General features: G+C 42.9%; 1 protein-coding gene and 1 pseudogene across 2 annotated transcripts in view; both read left to right on the forward strand.

Moving 5' to 3' along the window:
* LOC122560867 (rhomboid-related protein 1) overlaps positions 1 to 24,093 on the forward strand; it is a 439,116-nt gene that overhangs the window by 97,452 nt on the left and 317,571 nt on the right. The gene's annotated exons all lie outside the window — the stretch shown is intronic.
* LOC148146566 (uncharacterized) lies at positions 6,635 to 22,460 on the forward strand (annotated as a pseudogene).

Here is a 24,093-nt window from a genome sequence, read left to right on the forward strand (position 1 = left end):
TCTGGAAAGATCTCTAATTTGCAGGACTAGATAAACACAGCATCATAGAATAGCTCAAAGCATGAACTTTTAAAAAAATTTTGGCAAATTAAATACAGTAAGGTGTGCATGATATGTTATCGTTAACCTGATGAAGCTTCAGTCTCTGCCGAAGGCTACCAAAAGCACATTTTTGTTTAAAATCCTTCACATTCCTGACAATGAATGCTCATAATTTGTGCCGTTGCACTTGGCAACTACAATTGCTCGGTTATTGAATTCCTGCATATAAACAGCCACAGTTCACAATGAAAGGGAAAACACACTCAGCAGTTTATCAGACATCAGATGTGGAGGAGGGGGCACTCATAACCAATGTATTGATGAATGCAGTTCAAACCTTTTGCCGAAAGAAATTTCTTTATAACTTACAAACAGGAAATAAAAGGTCTGTGACATTCTCGGGGACGATAATAATGAAGATGTTTTGAAATACCTTAAAGAGACTGTCAGGGGGATGTAATAATTAATTGTTAATTTCGTCTAGACAAGTCTTTAAAAACATATTTCACCCCAAACCGTTACAAAACCAAATGTTCTCTGGAATTAACTAGTGAAACCCCTTCACAAGAACAATGCTTATTATGGGAGTGACAATACATTATTGTTTTGCAGGCACTAAATGATAAATTGTTGGGACATGTGTTGATTTCATTTCTCTTTCGGACATCAAATTTCACTGGAATATCCTGGTGTCTTTTCCTCTCTCTAGGCTATCATTTCAGGAGTTCAACACTATTACGGAATAACGTCTAAAAGACCACATGATTTAAAAGTTCCACTTTTTGGAAATGGAGGTGGAAGCTTTGTCCATTTTCTCCATTAATTTCTTCCTCTGTAATTCCTCAAAGCTTAGCCCCTGACATGATCACTACTGCAGCAAGTTCTACCATGCGTTCATCAGGAAGGAATGGAGGAAGTGATTTTTTTAAGATGGTCTTAGCAGACTCTAGCAGATAGCAGATCAGGGTAACTCCATAACTACATGAGGAAGAGAAGAATAAAAAGGTATGATAATAAGGTGAGATAAAGTAAGGTGGAAGGAAGTTCAATAATTTCAAGACAGTAAGAGGGCAGATGTAAGTGTAGTGGCCATCACCAAACATAAGATGCTGGGGAAGCTAAAATGTCTGAAGATAGATAAAACAGAAGGACTACACCCCAGAGCTCTGAAGGAGATAGCTGAGGAGATTGTGAAGGCATTGCTGGTGATCTTTCAGGAATCACAGGAGTCAGGAAGGGTTCCAGAGGACTGGAAAATTGTTAATGTGACACCCCTGTTTAAGGAGAGAGGATACAGAAGACAGGAAATTATAGGCCAGTTAGCTCAACCTCGGTCATTGGTAAGATTTTAGAGTCCACTATTAAGGACAAGATTGTGGAGTATTGGAAGTGCAATGTAAAATAAGGCTGAGTCAGCACAGCTTTGTTAAGAAGTGGTCATGTCTGAAAAATCAGTTTGTGTATTTTGAGGAGGCAATGAACAAGTTAGACAAAGGAGAGCCAGTGGATGTGATCCATTTGGATTTACAGAAGACCTTTGACAAGGTACCACATAGGAGGCTGCTAAATAAGATGAGTCTATGGTGTTAGGGACAGGAAACTGACATGGTAGACGATTGGCTGACTGGCAGAAGGCAGAGAGTGGGAATAAAGGGATCTTTTTCAGATGGTAGCCGGTGACTAGAGGAGTTCCGTAAGGGTCAGTGTTGGGACCAAAACAATTCATGATCTGGATGAAGGAACGGAGTGCATTCTTGCTAATTTTGCAGATAAGACAAAGGTCAGTAGAGGGACAGGTAGTGTTGAGGAAGCAGGGAGGCTGCAGAAGGACTTGGACGGGCTAGGAGAGTAGGCAAAGAAGTGGCAGTTGGAGTACAATGTGGGAAATTGTGAGGTTATGCACTTTCGAGTGTTTGGTGCTTGAAAAGCACAACAGGTCAGGCAGCATCTGAGGAGCAGGACAAATGATGTTTCGAGCATAAGCCTCCAACCCCAATCTCACCATCAAACCAGCAGACAAGCGGGGGTGCAGTGGTAGTTTGGCACATTGTCCTGTACACCACTGAAACCAAGTGCCAACTCACAGACACCACCTCCTACTGCCCCCTCAAACACGACTCCTCCTCTGATCACCAAAAAAGAATGCTACCACAGGTTATGCACTTTGTTTGGAAGAATAGAGGCATAGCTTGTTTTCTAAGGCTTTGGAAATCTGAAGAACAAAGGGACTTGGGAGTGCTAGTTCAGGTTTCTTTTCAGGTTAACATATAGGTTCATGAAGCAGTTTGGAATGAAAAACCAATGTTGGCATTCATTTCAACAGGCCTAGAATAGAAGAGCAGAGATGTACTGCTTAGGTTGTATAAGGTTCTGGTCAGACTGTATTTGGAACATTGTGAGCAGTTTTAGATCCTATATCTGTGCTGGCATTGGACGGGATCCACGGGAGGTTTACAAGAATGATCTCAGGGAAGAAAGGTTTGCCATATGAGGAATGGTTGAGGACTCTGGGTCTGTACTTAATGGAGTTTAGAAGGATGTGGGGATTGGACTGAAATTTACAGAATACTGAGAGGTCTGGATAGGTTGGATGTGGAGATGTTTCCACTAAACGAGATACTCAGACCTGGGGGCACAGCCTCAAAGTGAAAGCACAACACTTTAGAACTGAGATGAGGAAGAATTTCTTTAGCCAGACATGGTGAATCTGAAGAACGCATTGCCACAGGAAGCTGTGGAAGCCAAGTCATTTAGTTTCCTTAAGGTGGAGGTGGATAAATTCTTGATTAGTTACAGGATCTAGGATAGTGGGGATAGGTCAGGAGATTGGGGTTGAGAAAATACCAGCAATGATCAAATGCTGGAGCAGATTTTATGGGCCAAAAGGCCGAATTCTGCACCTATATCTTATGATCTTTTGATGTTATAGTTATTGCTGTATCTTTTGTTGTTCAGCCTTCCCTCACCTATATGCTTTTTGACTGTTTGAATTATTGGTGAGGAAATTTTGTCCGGCTGGCTGCTATGCTTTCGGTACCATTCAGTTAATTATTTTATCTCCAAGGCTATCTCAGCAGGCTTCTGCTGCATTTATCATAAACTGCCATTGTACCTTGTGTTTGTACCATGTTTAACTGGGTTTTACTTGTATATAGCTGTCATATTCCCCTGCCTCATTTCAGTTGCTGGGTCTGTTGCCGAGATTATTCATCTGAAGTATTTGTTAGAATCTGAAAAAAAATCTCACATATCTTCCAGAGCAGCAATTAAATCAACTGAACAAAGAGATGGCATAAAATAACTGAGAGCTTAAGACTAATATTTTGTGATGTCCTTTTAAGTCATTTCTCTGCCATTTTTCTTAAAATGCATTTCTGATTTCTGACATGACTTTCAAGGTCTTTTTAAAAATCCACTTAAAATGCTTCCATTTTCTCCCATATAAATAGTGATTGAGTTGTCAGGTTTGAGAACTGATTCCAATCCATTTTAATACATTTGAAGCACTGCAACCTCACTTTTCCATCAGGAGACAAGCAAAGGCTGAAACCGTTTGGTTAATGAAGTACATTAGCGTACCAGCAATCAGCTCAGAGGTAGAGTGGAGACTCGTGTCATGCAGAAGTTGTGGCTCCTGGTCTTTTCTGCTGGAAATTGTCTGTTTCTTTTCAGGGAGGTGCACAGTTGCTGGATTAAATCACAACTGACCTGTGTTTTCAGTCCTCCACTTGTGCATAGCTTGGCATCGTTCGTGTACACAAAAGGAAAGATACCAGCAAGAATCTGGAAGATTACTGATTCCCATGGAACTGAATCTCTGAATGAGGGAGTTTCTTGAGAGAGAAAAGCAGAATGGGAGGAATGAAAAGCAATGTGTTATATCTCATGGTCAGAATGGCAGCATACCGGTCAGAGACATAGTCATTATATCATTACTGTATTATAGTATTGGACCTGATAGTATAAAGGTTTCATACTCCACCTTAGCCTAGGATCACTTGAAGCATGACATGCTGAAAGAAGCATGCAACTCTATTTCACCTAATAGCTTGGTCTTAGCCCAGACACTTATGCACCTGTGAATGTAATGCTTGTCCCTTAAAAGCCAACTGTAACAAGTATCTGTTGGATTATTCAATGCCACGATATTCACACCAGGTTCCTTGTTAAATGGAACAACATAAACATTGGAGTATCAGGTAACATACTTTGCTGGAGGCAAACTCATATCAGACAGTACTGCATAACTTTGTGCACTGTGCTATCGGGTCAGAATATTCACTCACTACAGTTGAAAATAAAATGTTGAACTGCACTTTCTAACTATTAACAGTGCAGCAGATGGATGTCACTGAAAAAACAACACTGTTATTATAAATGAGCCATTCATCTAAATGCAAACACATTAATTATTTTGAAATGTTTTACCCTATTCCTATTATTTCTTAATTAAAATTATTTTATTGATTTTTATTAGAAACTCACTACTAAATTGAAGCATCTATAGATTTGGTTGTTCAAGCTGCTTGCTTATGCAATACATACTTAATGGACAGTTTTCCAAATTGGTTCTGTGTTGACCTATAATCTAATGCAGTCTGGTATATCTGCAACTTCCTCCAATCCTGCAACTTTCTGAATTCTCTGTGCTCCTACAATTCTGGTCTCTTGCGCATTCTCAACTTTAATTGCTTCATGATTTGGAGATGCCGGTGTTGGACTGGGGTGTACAAAGTTAAAAATCACACAACACCAGGTTATAGTCCAACAGGTTTAATTGGAAGCAACTAGCGTTCGGAGCGTCGCTCCTTCATCAGGTGGTAGTGGAGGGCTCGATCCTAACACACAGAATTTATAGCAAAAATTTACAGTGTGATGTAACTGAAATTATACATTGAAAAATTGATTGTCTTTTAAGCCTTTCACCTGTTAGAAGATAGTGATAGTTTCACTTCTTTCATGTGTAAATCACAAAACCTTTTATTAAAAAGTTGCATTCTCAGGTTAGCTGTTAACAATGATTACTTAGATTAGATTAGATTACTTACAGTGAGGAAACAGGCCCTTCGGCCCAACAAGTCCACACCAACCCGCCGAAGCATAACCCATCCATTCCCGTACATTTACCCCTTTACCTAACACTACGGGCAATTTAGCATGGCCAATTCACCTGATGTGCACATCTTTGGACTGTGGGAGGAAACCGGAGTACCCGGAAGAAACCCACGCAGACACGGGGAGAATGTGCAAACTCCACACAGTCAGTCGCCTGAGTCGGGAATTGAACCCGGGTCTCTGGCGCTGTGAGGTAGCAGTGCTAACCACTGTGCCACCGTGCCGCCCACAATGGGTGATAGCTAGACAATATGTTGAAGGTGTTAGCCCCCTGTGTTCTCTGTCTATGCCATGATGTTTAGATTGATTCTAATCTAAAAAGTGAGGTAATGGAGTTTTACATGAATTCATGCAGCTTTTGAGCTCAGAGTTCTACATGAATGCATGCAGTTTTTGAGCAAAGTACAATGTAACCCTGCAAGTACAAATTCCCCCAACAAAATATATGTGTGCATGTGGGTCTTTGTCTGTCTGTGTGTGTCTGTCTGTCTGGGTTGTGGGTTGTGAGTGTGAGAAAGCGCGTGTGTGTGTAGTGAGTGCAGAGTGTCTTAAGTCTGTGAGGGGGGTGCATGTGTGAGCGTGGGAGTGTGTGTGTCTGTAAGGGTGTGTCTGTGTATATGTGTGTCCATGTGTATGTGTGTATAGGAGTGCCTGTGTGTGTGTGAGAGTGTGTGTGTGCAGGAGTATCTGTGTGTGTGTGTGTAGTGCAATGGTGATCACCTGTAATGTGACATGAACCCAAGGTCCCGGTTGAGGCCCTCCCTATGGGTACCAAACTTAGCTATCAGCCTCTACTCGGCCACATTTTGCTGCTGCCTGTCCCGAAGTCCGCCTTGGAAGATGGTCACCCGAAGGTCCGAGGTCGAATGTCCTGGACAACTGAAGTGTTCCCCAACTGGGAGGGAACACTCCTGTCTGTTGATTGTTGTACGGTGCCCATTCATCCGTTGTTGTAGCCTTTGCTCGGTTTCCTCAATGTACCATGCCTCCGGGCATCCTTGCTTGCAACGTATAAGATAGACAACGTTGGCTGAGTCACATGAGTACCTGCCATGTACAAGGTGGGAGGTATCTCCACACGTAATGATGGTATCTATGTCCACATTCTGACACGTCTTGCAGCCAACACAATCGTGTCGGGCAATGGGACCCTATGTGAGAATCTCTCCAGCTATGTGGAAGGCATCTTGAAACCTATTGTACAGGGATCTCCAGCTTCTGTCGCGACACTACGGATTTCTTGCAGAAACTCAGCACCCACGGACCAGTCGAACCGGGAACATTCCTCATCACAATGGACGTTTCCGCACTCTATACCAGCATCCCCCACAATGATGGCATTGCGGCACAAGCCTCAATACTCAACACCACCAACAGCCAATCTCCAAACACCATCCTACAACTCATCTGCTTTATCCTTGATCACAATGTCTTCACCTTTGACAACCAGTTCTTTATCCAGACACATGGAACAGCCATGGGGACCAAATTTACAACACAATATGCCAACATTTTTATGCACAGGTTCAAACAAGACTTCTTCTCTATGCAGGATCTCCAACCAATATTAAACACCAGGTACATTGACGACATTTTCTTCCTCTGGACCCATAGTGAGGAGTCACTGATAAAACTACACAGTGATATCAACAAGTTTCATCCCATCATCAAACTCACCATGGACTACTCTCGACTATCTGTCTCATTCTTGGACACATGGATCTCCATCAAGGATGGACACCTCAGCACCACACTCTACCGCAAACCCACAGACAACCTCACAATGCTCTCCATCTCCAGCTTCCACCCAAAACATATTAAAACAGTCATCCCCTATGGACAAGCCCTACACGTACACTGGATCTGCTCAGATGAGGAGGAACGTGACAGACACCTGGAAGTACTTAGGGATGCCCTCACAACAACGAGGTATGATGCCCAACTCATCGAATGCCAGTGCCGACGTGCCACAGCAAGGAACTGTAATGACCTCCTCAGGAGACAGACACGTACTGCAACCGACAGGGTACCCTTTGTTGTTCAGTATTTCCCAGGAGCTGAAAAACTATGCCATGTTCTTCGTGACCTGCAACACATTATCAATGAGGATGAACACCTCACCAAGACCTTCCCCACATCTCCACTACTTGCCTTTCAACAACTGCCAAACCTCAAACAGATCGTTGTTCGTAGCAAGCTGCCCGGCTCTCAGGACAACTCCATACAACCCTGTCATGGTAGGCGCTGCAAGACGTGTCAGAGTGTGGACATGGATACCACCATCACGCGTGAGGCCACCTCCCACCTTGTACATGGCAGGTACTCATGTGACTCAGCCAACGTTGTCTATCTTATACGCTGCAAGCAAGGATGTGCGGAGGCATGGTACATTGGGGAAACTGAGCAAAGGCTATGACAACGGATGATTAGGCACCGCACAACAATCAACAGACAGGAGTGTTCCCTCCCAGTTGGGGAACACTTCAGTGGTCCAGGACATTCGACCTCGGACCTTCGGGTGACCATCCTCCAAGGTGGACTTCGGGACAGGCAGCAGCAAAAAGTGGCCGAGCAGAGGCTGATAGCTAAGTTCGGTACCCATAGGGAGGGCCTCAACCGGGACCTTGGGTTCATGTCACATTACAGATTACCACCATTGCACTATACACACACACACACAGATACTCCTGCACACACACACAGGCACTCCTATACATACATACACACGGACACACGTATACACAAACACGCACACAGACACCCTTACAGACACACACACTCCCACACTCACACATGCACCCCCCCTCACAGACGTAAGACACTCTGCACTCACTACACACACGCACACATACACTTTCTCACACTCTCAACCCCCAACCCAGACAGACACACACAGACAGACAGACAAAGACCACATGAACGCGTTTATTTTGTGGGGTAAGTTTGTACTTGCAGGGTTACATTGTACTTTGCTCAAAAACTGCATGCATTCATGTAGAACCCTGAGCTCAAAAACTGCATGAATTTATGTAAAACTCCGTTATCTCAATTTTTAGATTAGAATCAATCTAAACATTATGGCATAGACAGAGAACACAGGGGGCTAACACCTTCAACATATTGTCTAGCTATCGCCATTGTTAACAGCTAACCCGAGAATGCAACTTTTTTAAAAAAGGTTTTGTGATTTACACATGAAAAAAGTGAAACTATCACTGTATTCTAATAGATGAAAGGCTTAAAAGACAATCACTTTTTCAATGTGTAATTTCAGTTACATCACACTGTAAATGTTTGCTATAAATTCTGTGTTAGGATCGAGCCCTCCACTACTAGCTGATGAAGGAGCATCGCTCCGAAAGCTAGTGTGCTTCCAATTAAACCTGTTGGACTATAAGCTGGTGTTGTGTGATTTTTAACTTAATTGCTTCACCACCAGTGAATGGGACTTCAGCTGCCTGACCCTAAGTTCTAGAATTCACAGTGTCCTAACTGTACTAACTCCTTCTCCACCTTCAAGGTGCACTTTCAAACCTATCTCTTTGACCAAGCCTTTATTTGACTGTCCTAATAATTGAATTGAATTGAATTTATTGTCACATGTATTGAGGCACAGTGAAAAGCTTTGTCTTGCGAGCAGGCAGAGCACAGAGTTAAGTTGCATAGTTAGTAAATAATAGGTAAACAGCTGCAAAAACAAAAACACAGGTACAGGTGAATGTTAAGAGGTTGTGAGTCCATTCAATATTCTAACAACAATAGGGTAGAAACTGTTTTGAAACCGGTTGGTGCGTGTTCATGCTTTCTCCCCGATGGTAGAGGTTGTAGAAAAACATTGCCAGGGTAGAATGGATCTTTGAGAATGCTGGTGGCCTTTCCTTGACAGCGGCCTGGTAGATGGATTCTATAGATGGGATTGTCCGGGCCGAGTTCACCACTCTCTGTAACCATCTCTGATCTTGAATGGTACAGTTACCATACCAGGTAGTGATACATCCAGACAAAATGCTCTTGATGGTGCAAGGGTATTGGCTGTCATGCCAAATTTTCTCAGCTGCCTGAGGAAGATGGTGGTGGTGGAGGGTTGTTTTTCAGACTGGAGGCCTGTGACCAGTGGAGTGCCACAAGGATCGGTGCTGGGTCCTCTACTTTTTGTCATTTACATAAATGATTTGGATGCGAGCATAAGAGGTACAGTTAGTAAGTTTGCAGATGACACCAAAATTAGAGGTGTAGTGGACAGTGAAGAGGGTTACCTCTGATTACAACAGGATCTGGATCAGATGGGCCAATGGGCTGAGAAGTGGCAGACGGAGTTTAATTCAGATAAACGCGAGGTGCTGCATTTTGGGAAAGCAAATCTTAGCAGGACTTATACACTTAATGGTAAGGTCCTAGGGAGTGTTGCTGAACAAAGAGACCTTGGAGTGTAGGTTTATAGCTCCTTGAAAGTTGAGTTGCAGGTAGATAGGATAGTGAAGAAGACGTTTGATATGCTTTCCTTTATTGGTCAGAGTATTGAGTACAGGAGTTGGGAGGTCATGTTGCGGCTGTACAGGACATTGGTTAGGCCACTGTTGGAATATTTTGTGCAATTCCGGTTTCCTTCCTATCGGAAAGATGTTGTGAAACTTGAAAGGGTTCAGAAAAGATTTCCAAGGATGTTGCCAGGGTTGGAGGATTTGAGCTATAGGGAGAGGCTGAACAGGCTGGGGCTGTTTTCCCTGGAGTGTCGGAGGCTGAGGGGTGACATTATAGAGGTTTACAAAATTATGAGGGGCATGGATAGGATAAATAGACAAAGTCTTTTCCCTGGGGTCGGGGAGTCCAGAACTAGAGGGCATAAGTTTAGGGTGAGAGGGGAAAGATATAAAAGAGACCTAAGGGGCAACTTTTTCACGCAGAAGTTGGTACATGTATGGAATGAGCTGCTAGAGGATGTGGTGGATTCTGGCACAATTGCAACATTGAAGAGGCATTTGGATGGGTATAGAATAGGAAGGGTTTGGAGGGATATGGGCTGGGTGCTGGCAGGTGGGACTTGATTGGGTTGGGAGACCTGGTCGGCGTGGACAGATTGGGCCAAAGGGTCTGTTTGAATGCTGTACATCTCTATGACTCTAAGAAGAGACGTTGTTGGGGCTTTGTAACCAGTGCGTCCACATGAAGAGTCCAAGAAAGCTTGTTGCTGATGACCACTCCCAGGAGCTTGACACTCTCCACTCTTTCCACCACCTCTGTGCTGTCCATGTGTAGGGCACATGAGTAACATCCTGCCGAAAGTCAGTAATGAGTTCCTTGGTTTTGCCGGCATTGAGAGCTAGGTTGTTGTCAGTGCACCATATTTCAAGGTCTTCCACCTCCTGTCTTTATCTGTTTCGTCGTCATCTGAGATTCGATCGACTATGGTGGTGTCATCAGCGAACTTGTAAATGGCATTTGTCTGGTATTTGGCGACGCACTCATGGGTATACAGTGAGTACAGTAGGGGGCTGAGTACGCACACCCCTGGAAGGCTCCAGTGTTGAGTGTTAGTGAGGATGAAATATTGACCCCAATCTTCACTGATTGTGGCCTGTGGGTCAGTAAACTCAGGATCCAGTTGTAGAGAGTGGAGCTTAGTCAGAGATCACTAAGTTTAGTAATCAGGCTTGAGGGGATAATAGTGTTGAAGGCTGAACTGTAGTCAATGAGTAGGATTCTTATGTAGCTGTTGTTGGTTGTCAAGATGCTCGAGGGAGGAGTGAAGGGCAAGTGATATGGCAGCTGACATGGATCGGTTGGTCTGATAGGCAAATTGGAGTGGGAAAAGAGTAGTGGGGAGGCTGGAGTCGATTAATGCCATGACCAGCCTTTCAAAGCACTTCATGACCACCGAAGTTAGAGCCACTGGGCGGTCAGCATTGAGACATGCTGCATGAGCCTTTTTAGGCCCAGGGATGATGTTGGCCCTGTTGAAACAGGCAGGGACTGTAGCCTGCTGCAGGGAGAGGTTGAAGATGTCAGAGAAGACCTCTGCCAATTGATCTGCGCATGCTCTGAGTGCACGGCCTGGTACTCCATCTGGTCCCATCGCTTTCCTTGGATTCACACAAATGAAAACTGGTTTGACCTCTGATGCAGTGACTGTTGGGATAGGTTCATGAGGACTTATCAGAATAGGTGATAGGTGATATAGGAGGTAGGTCATGTTCCTTACATGGCAGAGTTTCAAATCTCTTTTGAAAACCATGTGAATTCCTAGGAGTATTTGAAAAGGGTTACATTTGAAACGGACTATGCATGAAAGGGACTACAGAAATAAAAGTCATTGATATTAAAATGATGATATTTATGTTTGTTCTGTAACTAATATCCCCATGATAGAAAAAAATAACAGAAATAAATCCCACATGTTTTAATTGTTTTGGCACTATGAACTGAAATAGATGTTGAACAATTATAACTGCAAAACCAGGAAAGTTTTGCAACTTGAAAATAAGAAGCTGCCTTTATTGTTGAACTTCACATTTACATAAAGCCTTAGATAACGACTCCTACAGCCTTGTCCCTCTCTGTTGGTGGAGGGTCTTCTAGCCCTCGCCCTGAAAACTCTGATAATCTATCTCTAGGCTCTTGTGCATCCCAACCTTATTCATTCCATTTACTGGCTACGATTCCTTCAGCCCCTTCGGTCTCAGTTTCAAAATGTCTCCAAAACCCCTACCGTATTTCTACTATTCTACTGATCCTCAACTCCTTAAAACCTTACATCCCTAAAATATTTTCACTCAAGCACTTAATTGCCTCGCAAAACTGTATTTATTTGAATAGACATCCCTTGTCTCTATGTCTTTCTGATATCTGTTAAAGTGTTATTTCCACAAGTAAGGTGCTCCACAATGTAAGGGGCGACACGGTGGCACAGTGGTTAGCACTGCTACCTCACAGCACCAGAGACCTGGGTTCAATTACCGCCTCAGGCAACTGTCTGTGTGGAGTTTGCACATTCTCCCCGTGTCTGCGTGGGTTTCCTCCGGGTGCTTCGGTTTCCTCCCGCAGTCCAAAAATGTGCAGGTTAGGTGAATTGGCCGGGCTAAATTGCCCGTAGTGTTAGATGAAGGGGTAAATGTAGGGGAATGGGTGTGGGTGGGTTGCTCTTCGGCGGGTCGATATGGACTTGTTGGGCCGAAGAGCCTGTTTCCACACTGTGAGTAATCTAATCAAATGCAATTTGTTGCACAAAATTACAGTCAGTTTGAACCTTCAATGGAGTTCTAAATTCAACTAAGTTCCATTGATCCAACGGGAAACTTCTTTATCTTGAAGTTACTGAAGGCAAAAAGGTTTTCTATTAATTAAAAATTTCACGTGTAGGTATCATCATGGTAAGACAGCAACATTTGCCTGTATTAGGGGGAGGTTTTCAGCAAGAGAGGCTGTTTATCCTTCTCTCTGGATCCAACTCAAGCCTGACCAATTTTCTTTAATTGAGCATCCTTTTCAGAGGGATTCCTGACACTGGAAAAGGCCATCATTGGACAGAAGACAATCCTGCTGTCCCGCCATTAGCCCCACAGCAGCACCAGCAAAAATGGCAAGTCATTTTAAGGTTAGCATCAAGGTTTATCCTGGTGGCTTTCAACTGGGAAGAGCTGGATCTGAATGGAAGGGAGAGGAAAAATACGAAGGGGAAAGACAAGATAAAATTGCAATTTTTGAAAAGAGTTGTAGCTCAGGGTGAGGTTCATGTTGTAAGTTTACTCAATCAGCTGGAAGGTTTGTTTTCAGACATTTCATCACCATGCTAGGTACATCATCAGTGAGCCTCCAGTGAAGCGCTGAGGTTCTGTCCTGCCTGCTATTTGTGTGTTTTGATCTGTTGTGGTGGGTGATATAATTTCTGGTTCTTTTTCTCTGAGATTGGTAAATGGGGTCCAAATTGATGTGTTTATGATATCACCCACCACAACCGACCAAGACACACAAATAGAAAGCAGGACAGAGCACCAGTGCTTCACCAGAGATTCACAGATGATGTTACCTAGCATGGTGACGAAACGTTTGAAAACAAAGGTTCCAGCTCAGCGAGCAAACTTACAACCTGAACAAGACAGAAATCTTCTGTGAACCCAAGGATTGAGGCCTCATTATCTTTTGGGTAAAGGCTGAAACATTGTAAGATTTCAACAATGAAATGGATGTAGCACTTGGGGCTAATGGGATTAAAGGAAGTGGGGGGCAAACAGCAGCAGGATTTGAGTTGGATGGCCAGCCATGATCGTATCAAATGGCAGAGTTGGCTTGAAGGGCCAAATGGCCTACTCCTACTCCAATTTATTCCTGTGGATGAAGTAGGTGGAGAAGGAATGACCAGCACCAGTCAGTCTTGGGTAGGGAAGTCCTGGTTGCTATGGTATGGTGACAATGGACCTTTCTGCCTGAAATTCCCATCATTCCTCTTGCCATGCACTTGATTTCAAGTGAGCTTGTGGATGAGTAGCCAGTCTGATGTATCTAGATTCTCGTGTCAAATGGTCATTTCTGTGTTGCCTGAACGTGACAAGACAGAAGTGAAATATTTTCAGTTGCTGTTAAGTCTATTGTTGTCGTGGCTCAGCACTTTCTCAGCTACTGAAATAGATTGAACAAATCCTTATTATTCTCCTGAAGCCCTCTAATAGGATCAATGGAAGTCAGTGGGCACTGATGGAGAATTTCCACATTTGTCAGAACAGGGGCCACCTGTGGTGCAAAGCTGCTAGAGAAAGTGATAAAAGCACTGAATTGAGTTAAGAAAGACATAGCAGACAAATGAGAAGTTACAAATGTATTGTAGGAAATTGGTGTCTCTGTGCAGTTTTTTTTAACTTCTTTCCTTCCAGTAGGATTAAATATTTTGCTTACCTTGAGATATTTCTTTCAGATACTGGAGTATTTACTATACTCTGCTCTCTCCATTCCCCTTTGCATTGAGTGGCCAAAACACAAGAATAGGGGGTCTGAAGAGTATCTCTTTTCTCCCGTAAATCAAAAGCATTAATCATTACACAAAAACATAAAAAAAAGGGAGCAGCAATAGGCCATTCGGCCCCTCAAGCCCGCCTCCACCTTTCAAAATGGCTGATGATCCAACTCTGATCCTGAGAAGAATTTGCATATCTATCTACTCAAACATCTCAGAATAATAAAGATCTCCATAAATGTTGTAATTTTCCACATATGCTTGGAGTTCTCCGTATACATTTGGAATTTGTTGACTTCCTCCTCTCCTCTCCCTCACAAACAATGCCATTTATAGTCAGTCGGGAAAGGTGAAGAGCAGAAGTCCATTTTTACTCTATAGTAGATTCATTTACAAAGTAGGACAATTACACCAATGTAGCTCCTATCAATATGCACCCCAACCAGTATCAATAGTGCCTCTTTATACTTGTTCGAGAACAACAATTAAAAAATACAAACTGCCTCCTTAAAAGGACGATAGAATTTGCAGGCTGATGATCAGCCTAATGAAGTGTTTCATGAATCCTCCTGGTCCAAGCAGGCCCTGGAGGAAGGTTTGAACTGGGAGGTTTTGAGTCTCAGGAACAGGGTTGTTACCAGCTGAGCAGTTGCTCCCTCTTTATAGTCTTCTGAACAAATGAGAAACCAATTATCAGCTTGACTAACCGACAGTCACTTAGAGGTACCAATAAAAAGAAATTTTAATAGAAACATAGCAAAGTAAAATGACATTCCCAGGGCTGATGTTTTTTCCAGGCCTTGCCGTGCTCACTGGTTTTGGAAGGCCTTAAGAGATACCACATGCTCCCTATCCAGGTATCCAAAGGCACAGACAGAACCATGATAGAGAAACAGGGTGATAGCTCTAACGATCCCCCTCAACTGTCGACTGCCTGGGCTCACTTATGGTCAGGCCTAGCAGTACATCAATGAGGAAGTCTACTGTTCCTCTATCACCCTTAAACTCAGGGGCAGGGGGCTGGAAAGTCTTTTTTGATAATGTTGTTGCCTGATTTCAAACTGAGGTCCATTTGCCTGTAAGTTGAAACTTTATTGCTGGAACAGCACAGCAGGTCAGGCAGCATCCAGGGAACAGGAGATTCGACGTTTCGGGCACAGGCCCTTCTTCGGCCTGTGCCCGAAACGTCGAATCTCCTGTTCCCTGGATGCTGCCTGACCTGCTGTGCTGTTCCAGCAATAAAGTTTCAACTTTGATCTCCAGCATCTGCAGACCTCACTTTCTCCATTTGCCTGTAAACCAAATGCATTAATCATTGCATAGAAAATGGGAGCAGGAGTAGGCCATTCAGTCCTAGGAGCCTATACGTCATGCTTCACGGCTGATCATCCAACTCAATATGCTGTCTACTCTTTAACCAATAATTCCACCCCATCTCCTTTTTCTTCCTCAACCCTGAATAACCCAAGATATTCAGTTCCCCTCCCTAGGTACCCTGCAGCCATGTCTACATAATCCCAAATACAGTATATCATACCCGTTGATATCTATTTGTGCGATTAATTCATCTGCTTTATTGCAAATTCTCCTTGTGTTAAGATACACAGTCTTAAGGCGTTCCTTTTTCACATTCTCAGCCTCTCTCGCATTATTTTGCACTGTGGCCCTGATTGATTCTCTGCTTATTATGTCCCTTGTTTCCCAGTCTGTCTTTTGCTTTTGCCCTTGTTTCTCTCTCTCTTCTTACCCCGTAGAGTTTCCTAACCCCCCCCTGCCAGTTTAATTTAAACCCTCCCGCCAAAGCAAATTACACTGTCGAGACAATACTTCTAATTTTTTCAAAACTGGTAAAATTAAATAATTCAATTTACTTATGGACTAATGGGATACTATAACCAAAAAGTATGAATTTCAAATGAAATTTATATTTCATTAAAAATTAATTTCGGGTTGTAATGATTCACTCTAGCCCTTACAGTGCCTACCAATCACAGAAGGATGTACTGTAAATACTGAGTTGATTTCCCATTAAATTCAGTAAAATAAATTAACTAATTAAATGAGTTGAGAGCCCTTAAAATGGACACCATAACACCAACAAAACTTGCAGCATAAATTAAGTCAAGATATTATTTTGAAGGGGAAAATGATGCCCTGTAGTGCTCAATATTAATTCCCTTGTTTAAGGAAAGATGTAGGTGTACTGGAAGTCATCCAGAGAAGGTTGACTAGACCAGTACTAGGAATGGGCAGGTTGTATTGTGAGGGAAGCGAGGGTGAGCTCCAAGATGAGGTTTGTATTTACTGGAGTTTCAAAGATTATGAGGAGATTTAAGATTGAAGCATTGCAAACCGGACAGTGGTGAACTGGAAGTCCATGCCACAGAGAAGGCTTCAAGATCAGTGGTGAGCAGTGTTCACAGAATCACACATGTGTTATGGTACAGAAGGAGGCCATTCTGCCCATTGTGGCTGCATGAATCTCCTGCCTTTCCCCCATACCCTTGGCATATCATTTTTCTCCATTTAATCATCCAATACCCTTTTGAACGTCTCAATTGAGCCTGTCTCCACCACAATTCCAGGCAGAGCATTCCAAACCTTAACTACTCGCTGAGTGGAAACGATTTTTTCCTCATACTACTCTTGTTTCTTTTGTACATCACTTTAAATCTATGCCCTCTTGTTCTTGTTCCTTTTAGAATGATTTCTCCCTGGATATCTACTGGATTTCTGCTGGATATCTACTCTATCCAGCCGGTCCATGATTTTGAAAGCCTCTATCAGATCGTCTTCTCTCCAACGAGAACAGGGGTCCCAACATCTTCAAACTAAAGTCCCTCATGCCTGGACACATTCTTGCAAATCATTTCCGCATTCTCTCCAATACATTCACATCCTTCCTATGATGTGGTTTCTAAAATCGTACACCAGCTGAGGTCTAACAAATGTCTTATACAAGATTAACGTCACCTCTTTGCTTTTGCACTCTATGTCCCATTAGTGAAGTTGAAGATACTGTATGCTACTCGCTCCACCAATGATCAGTGCACATACACACACAGCTCCCTTTGCTTCTGCACACTCATTCTGTTAATTTGCCTCTGACTACAAAATTCAGACCTTTGCCTCTTTCTCCACAGATGCTGCCTTCCTCATTGTGTATTTCTGACATTTTCTGTTTCTTGAATAACAAAATCTCTGGCCGGAATATTTCAATCTTGCAGCTGTGCCTTTGGACTGCAGAGTAGTTGATGTAATTAAGAAGGGAGAGAAGGATAAACCAGCTGATAATTGACAGTATTACATCAGTTGTGGGCAAACCTAAAATCCAAAATTCAAGATGAAATTGGTGAGTTTTACAAGTTAAAAATCACACACCAGGTTATAGTCCAACAGGTTAATTTGGAAGCCCTAGCTTTCACAATGCTGCTCCTTCATTAGGTAGCTGTGGAGCAGGATCATAAAACACATAATTTATAGCAAAAGATCACAGTGTCATGTAACTGAGATGACATATTGAACAAACCTAGATTGTTAATAAGTCTTTCATCTTTTAGAGTGGGTTGCAGTTTCGGTTCATTAATATGTAAATCCCAGAACTTCTTTTAAGTCACATTCTCGAAATAACTTGAGGTTTTATAAAAAAGATGGTGACATCTCAGCCCAGACAATGCATTAAAGGTGCGAGGTTAGAGTCGATCTGTGTCCCAATCTTAAGTCGGACTGGTTCTATTTCCAAAGTAGGAATTTATAAAATATTTAATGGATTGACTGCCTGCATTGACTGCCTGCAGATTGTGCACTTTTTGAGCAAAATAGAGTGTATCTGCAAGTACAATTCTGCAAATGCAAATTCACCCCATTGATTCATATGTGTGTGCATGAGAAAGAGGGAGAGAGAATGGGAGTCTGTGCATGTGAGTATGTGCATGAGTGTGAGTGCACGTGAGAAAGTATTTGTGTGTATGTAGGCTTGGTAGAGTGTGACGGACTATAAGCCTGTGAGAGGGTGCGTGTGGGTGTGAGTGGGGGGTGTTTGTGTGTGTGTATATGAGACAGAACATGTGCATGAAAGAGGATCTGTGTGAGTATATAAGTGTGTGCATGTGTGTGTGAGAGAGAGAGAGAGTCTTGTGCAGTGGGGTCACCTGCAGTGTGACATGAGCCCAAGGTCCCGGTTGAGGCCATCTGCATGGGTACTGAACTTGTTTATGAATGTAAGGGTTCAACAACTTATTAAAAGCCACTTCAGACTCCAATTTTATCCTGAAAGGTTTTGGATTGGTGGGTGGTGACTTGAGTTAGAAACTCACCTATTAGTTCAGAGATCAGGACTAATTTAATTTCCAAGCTTCATTAACCAGCTGCATGTTTGACTTGTCAATTAGAATGTGACATGTAAATAGCTGGAAAGCAGTTGCTGACCAAAGGTGTCACATACCACTGCAACTGATTCATAGGAACTTGATCATATCTGAAACAGAGTCTGAAGGTCAGAACGCATTTAGTTCTTCATTAGCTTCATTGTGTTTTAAACAAGTGTCATCTGAAGACAGACCATCCTAGTCAGAGCAGAGAGTTAAATCACATGGTAATTTGGAATCTGAGGAAATCGACTCAGATCACAGTAGTGTCCTGCATCAGATAATGCAGCATGAAGTGAAACTGTATTCTTTTTCAAATTTTCTCTTATCTTACTTACCACACTGTCAGACAGTCTGCCATGTGTAATTCATCCTGTTTCAAACTGACTGCTGGTTCATTATCTGTTTACACTAGGGTCTGTAAAACGTGGACTGTCTGTTTTAGCTCACACAACACTCTTGAGTATCTTACTGGTAAGGAATAATCAAACCTTGTTCAGTAATACAAGAAAATCTGTCATCTGTGCTCAAATCTCTGTCGAAAATATTCAAACCCAAGGAAGAAAAATGAAGGCTTTATAAATTAAGTATTCAGAAACTGCTTTGAGCCAACAATTTGTTAAATTCCATTCCAAATCCTAAGCCTATTGTGAGTTCTTTATTGAGGAGGATAGGATTGAATTTTACAGCATTTGTTTGCAGATGTTCTTGTATTATTTTATTGTAAATTCCCCCTATTAATCTTCATATAAACCTTTTAAACGATTGTTCTCAGAGCATCTGCCAGTGAAATGCTTATCCGTGCCTTTCTAGATCTGGACTTGCCAATTCCTATACTCCTCTGGACGACCTCCCATACCGTACTATCCATAAACTTTAACTTATCCAAAAATCTGCTGCCCATATCCTCTCCCATATTAAACTCCATTCAACTTTTACCCTTATCCATCGTGACTGACATTGGATCCTGGGCCTTGGAAGGCTCTGTTTTAAAATGTTTAAATCTTTTCATGTCCCTTATTCCTCCTTTCCTCTGTAATCTCCTCTTGCTCTGCAATTCCCGCTGAACTGACCAGTCGTCTGACTCTGGGCTATTGTATATTTCCTCTCCCTTACTGCAGATTTCTCTTCCATAGGGGCACCAAGCTCTCGAGTTCTAAATGTGTACCTCTTGCCACATACAAGAACTTTAATCGTGGACTTGATCTCTACTTAGAAATGTGAATTTGCAGGGCTAAATGGAAGGAAGAAAGTATTGGTGCAAATCAGTGGTTGGCGCAGATTCAATGGGCCATAAATCTTCATTCTATGTTGTAAAACAAACAAGGGCAGGGCTTGTGCAATTAAAAATTAGGTCTTGGGTGGTGTTGTAGCACAGAGAGACTTAGGAGTTCAGATACACAATTCTTTGAAGCTTGAAACACATTTAAACAGGGTGGTTAAGAAGGCATTTAAGCACGCTTGCCTTCATTGCTCAGACCTTTGAGTATAGGAGTTGTGAAGTCATGTTGGACAGGACATTGGTGAGGCCTCTTTTGGCATACTGTGTCCAGCTCTGTTCGTCCTGTTAGAAGAAGGGTATTATTAAGCTAGAGAGAGTTCAGAAAAGGTTTACCAGGATGTTGCTAGCAGTGGAGGGTTTGAGTTATAAAGAGAGGCTGGATAGGTTGGGACATTTTACACTGGAGTGTGTGAGTTTGAGGGATGACCTGATAGAGGTTTATAAAATCATGAGGGATACAGATATGGTGAATGTCAAGTGTCGTTTCCATAGGATGGGGGATTTCAAGACAAGGGGGCATATTTTTAAGGTGAGAGGAGAAAGATGACAGATTTAGAAATGACGTGAGGGGCAATTTCTTTACATAGAGTGATTTGTGTGTGGATTGAACTGCCAGAGGAAGTGGTGGATGTAGGTATAATGACAACATCTAAAAGATAGGTAAAAACAATGACTGCAGATGCTGGAAACCAGATTCTGGATTAGTGGTGTTGGAAGAGCACAGCAGTTCAGGCAGCATCCGAGGAGCAGTAAAATCGACGTATCGGGCAAAAGCCCTTCACCAGGAATAAAGGCAGAGAGCCTGAAGGGTGGAGAGATAAGCTAGAGGAGGGTGGGTGTGGGGAGAAAGTAGCATAGAGTGCAATAGGTGAGTGGGGCATGGGATGAAGGTGATAGGTTGGGAGGAGGGTGGAGTGGATAGGTGGAAAAGAAGATAGGCAGGTAGGACAAGTCATGGGGACAGTGCTGAGCTGGAAGTTTGGAACTAGGGTGAGGTGGGGGAGGGGGAAATGAGGAAACTGTTGAAGTCCACATTGGTGCCCTGGGATTGAAGTGTTCCGAGGCGGAAGATGAGGCGTTCTTCCTCCAGGCGTCTGGTGGTGAGGGAGCGGCGGTGAAGGAGGCCCAGGACCTCCATGTCCTCAGCAGAGTGGGAGGGGGAGTTGAAATGTTGGGCCACAGGGCGGTGTGGTTGATTGGTGCGGGTGTCCCGGAGATGTTCCCTAAAACGCTCTGCTAGGAGGCGTCCAGTCTCCCCAATGTAGAGGAGACCGCATCGGGAGCAACGGATACAATAAATGATATTAGTGGATGTGCAGGTAAAACGTTGATGGATGTGGAAGGCTCCTTTAGGGCCTTGGATGGAGGTGAGGGAGGAGGTGTGGGTGCAGGTTTTGCAATTCCTACGGTGGCAGGGGAAAGTGCCAGGATGGGAGGGTGGGTTGTAGGGGGGCATGGACCTGACCAGGTAGTCACGGAGGGAAAACACCTAAAAGATATTTGCATAAGTACATGAATTAGGAAGGTTTGGAGTAATATGGGCCATATTTAGAAATTTATCATTCTTTAACTTCAACTTAGTCAAGAATGGAGTTTCTTCAACCTTCTGGGGTAGAGGATCTCTAAAGATTCATAATGCTCTGAGTTAAAAATAATTCCTTGTTTCAATCCTAAGTGGTTTATTTTGAAATTGTGTCTTTCAGTTCCACACTCCACACCAGAAGAAACATCTACCTTGTGTATCCCTTTCAGTATTTTCCAAGTCCTAATTCGATCACCTCTCATTTGTCAAAGCTCTAGAGAACGGGCCCAGTTTGGCCAATCTCTCTTTCAGATCTACCCTACCATCCTAGGAACAAGTCTAGTGAACCTTTGTAACAATAATGCTCTTCCTATCTAAGGATTTCAAAATTGTGTGCAGTACTCCATGGTGTAACCACGGTTCTATACAGTTCAAGCAAGACCTTGCTACACCCAAATTCAAATTCTCTTGAGATAAAGACTGCTATCATTAGCCACCCTAATAGTCTGTTGGTTCTATCTTGAAACAACATTAAGAAGAAATAGTTGCTGGAAGAATGGATATTGCCGAAAAATGTCAGTTCTCCTTATTGAATATGAAACTCACAAAACCTACATTCATTGTTTGATGGAGTACTTTAGCAATATTTGGCAGGAAGCAGAATAAATTGTCTTGCTGTAACATTATATAGTCCAAAGCCACTAACATCAGAGTTCATCCCCTCATCAGAGAGATTCGAAAAACAAATACTCTGGATAACCCAAAGGGATTTCTGTTTGTCTTTTTTTACCTATTTATCTTCATTGCTGTCTGTATCCCTTCCCATGTTGGTCAGGGATCTACAATAACTCTCTTTCACAGACATCTCTTTCCTCAGCAACTCTGTTCCTCAGCAAAACTGTTTCAGTGAGTGACTGGATTCCACCTTTCATGTTTTGGAGGTTTACATGACTAGAGATGTCTGCAAGAGATCCAGTGTTCCTCAAGCCACCTGGTCTTACCAGATTGTCTGATCTATGCTTAATCCACACACCAACACATGCAGGTCCTAGACTTCTTAGCACCCTTTACTCCTTGGATCTCATATACAGATCATTTTTATTCTTCTCTTCATCTCACGCTTTAATGAAACACATGTTATCCTTCCTTTCAGGCATTCATTCACGGGATGTAGGCGTCATTGGCTAGGGCAGTATTTATTGCTCACCCCTAATTGCCCAGATGAAATTTGAATTCAATAAAAATCTGGAATCAAAGTCTACCTAATTTGTAACCACCCCTCTAGTTCACTAATGGCTTCTATGTGGTTCCAGACCCACACATTGACTCTTAACTGCTCAATAGGCAATACATGTTGGTCTAACCAGCAATGCCCATGTGCTGTGGACAAATTTTAAAAATAGTGTACAGGAACTGTAAGATAGGCATCACTAATTCATTTAGCAGCAAATATCACCTTTCAGTATCCAAGGCTGAGTGTTAGCAATTTAAAAATTGTGCTAATATGTTGGCAGGTTAGTTCCTCAAATACAATTTTGAAATTATTTTGTGCAGTGCAATTAAAGCTTGATGTGGAGGTGCTGGTGTTGGACTAGGCTGGACAAAGTTCAAAATCACACAACACCAGGAAGTACTTGTGCTTCCAAATAAACCTGTTGGACTATATCCTGGTGATTTTTGACAATTAAACTTTGTTAGTAAACAATACAATTTTCTGAAGTTAAGTTGTCCATTACATTTTAGTAGTATAATCAGATTCTTCCAAGAATCATCATTGTGAGCCTTGCTTGTAACTACCCTGGCTTCCATTTTCATAACACATACTGTGTGGGGTTTGCGTGCTCTCCCCATGTCTGCGTGGGTTTCATTCCACAGTCCAAAGATGTGCAGGTCAGGTGGGTTAGCCATGGTAAAATTCCTCAGTGGAATGTTCTTCGGAGGGTCGGTGTGGTCGTGATGGGCTGAATGGCCTCTTTCTGCACTGTAGGGATTTGTGATTCTATATCCAGAGTGGCTGGTCAGCATAGTCTTCTTATAGGCAAAAGATGTTGCAATATATCTTCTCTTCCACCTGTGCATACAACACTAAAAATAACTATCCTGTGCAGGACTGATCGCCAGCTGTTTGCTGAATTTTAAATAAGTTTATTCACTGGGGCTGAATCTTTTGTTTTTATTGGCACAGTTTTTAGTTGACAAGGTCTTTGGAGGATTTTTCTTCATGAGGCCTTTGTAGGATTTCTCACTGGATCTTACAAAACTTGCTTCATTAACTGTCTCACCTCCCCGCTCCCATCGTCCGATTCTAGCCCTGTCATTCCTGATGAAGGGCTTATGCCCAAAACATTGATTTTCCTGCTCCTTGGATGCTGCATGACCGGCCGTGCTTTTCCAGCACCACATTCTCGACTCTGATCTCCAGCATCGGCAGTTCTCACTTTCTCCTGTCTTCCCAAGGGTCGTTCCCAGGATAACTCACCGGGCAGCTGCCAAAAAAGGCTGATGTCGCTTGCAGCCACACCATTTCAAAAAGCCGCTGTGCTCTCGGACAAGTGTGGGCAATCCTGGCATGGCCCCTCACTGGCATCGAAATGACACAACAGCCACAAAGCCATGCTGCCTCATGGCTGGCGGTCCCTCACAGATACAGCACCATTCTCTCACGCTATTCCCTGTTTAACTGCCAGGCCACACACTGTACCTCTCCATAGCTGCATCCTGTCTGTACACCGCCTTTAGTCAACACCACTCTGGCCCAGTGCCCACTGGCTATGTGCTGCCTGTACAATGGGTACAGGTGAGTAATTCATTTCCCCCAGCC

This window comes from Chiloscyllium plagiosum, unplaced genomic scaffold (assembly GCF_037043375.1).
Source record: "Chiloscyllium plagiosum isolate Xiang-an unplaced genomic scaffold, Cpla_swu_hap1 HiC_scaffold_20, whole genome shotgun sequence".
Taxonomy (NCBI): Eukaryota; Metazoa; Chordata; class Chondrichthyes; order Orectolobiformes; family Hemiscylliidae; genus Chiloscyllium; species Chiloscyllium plagiosum.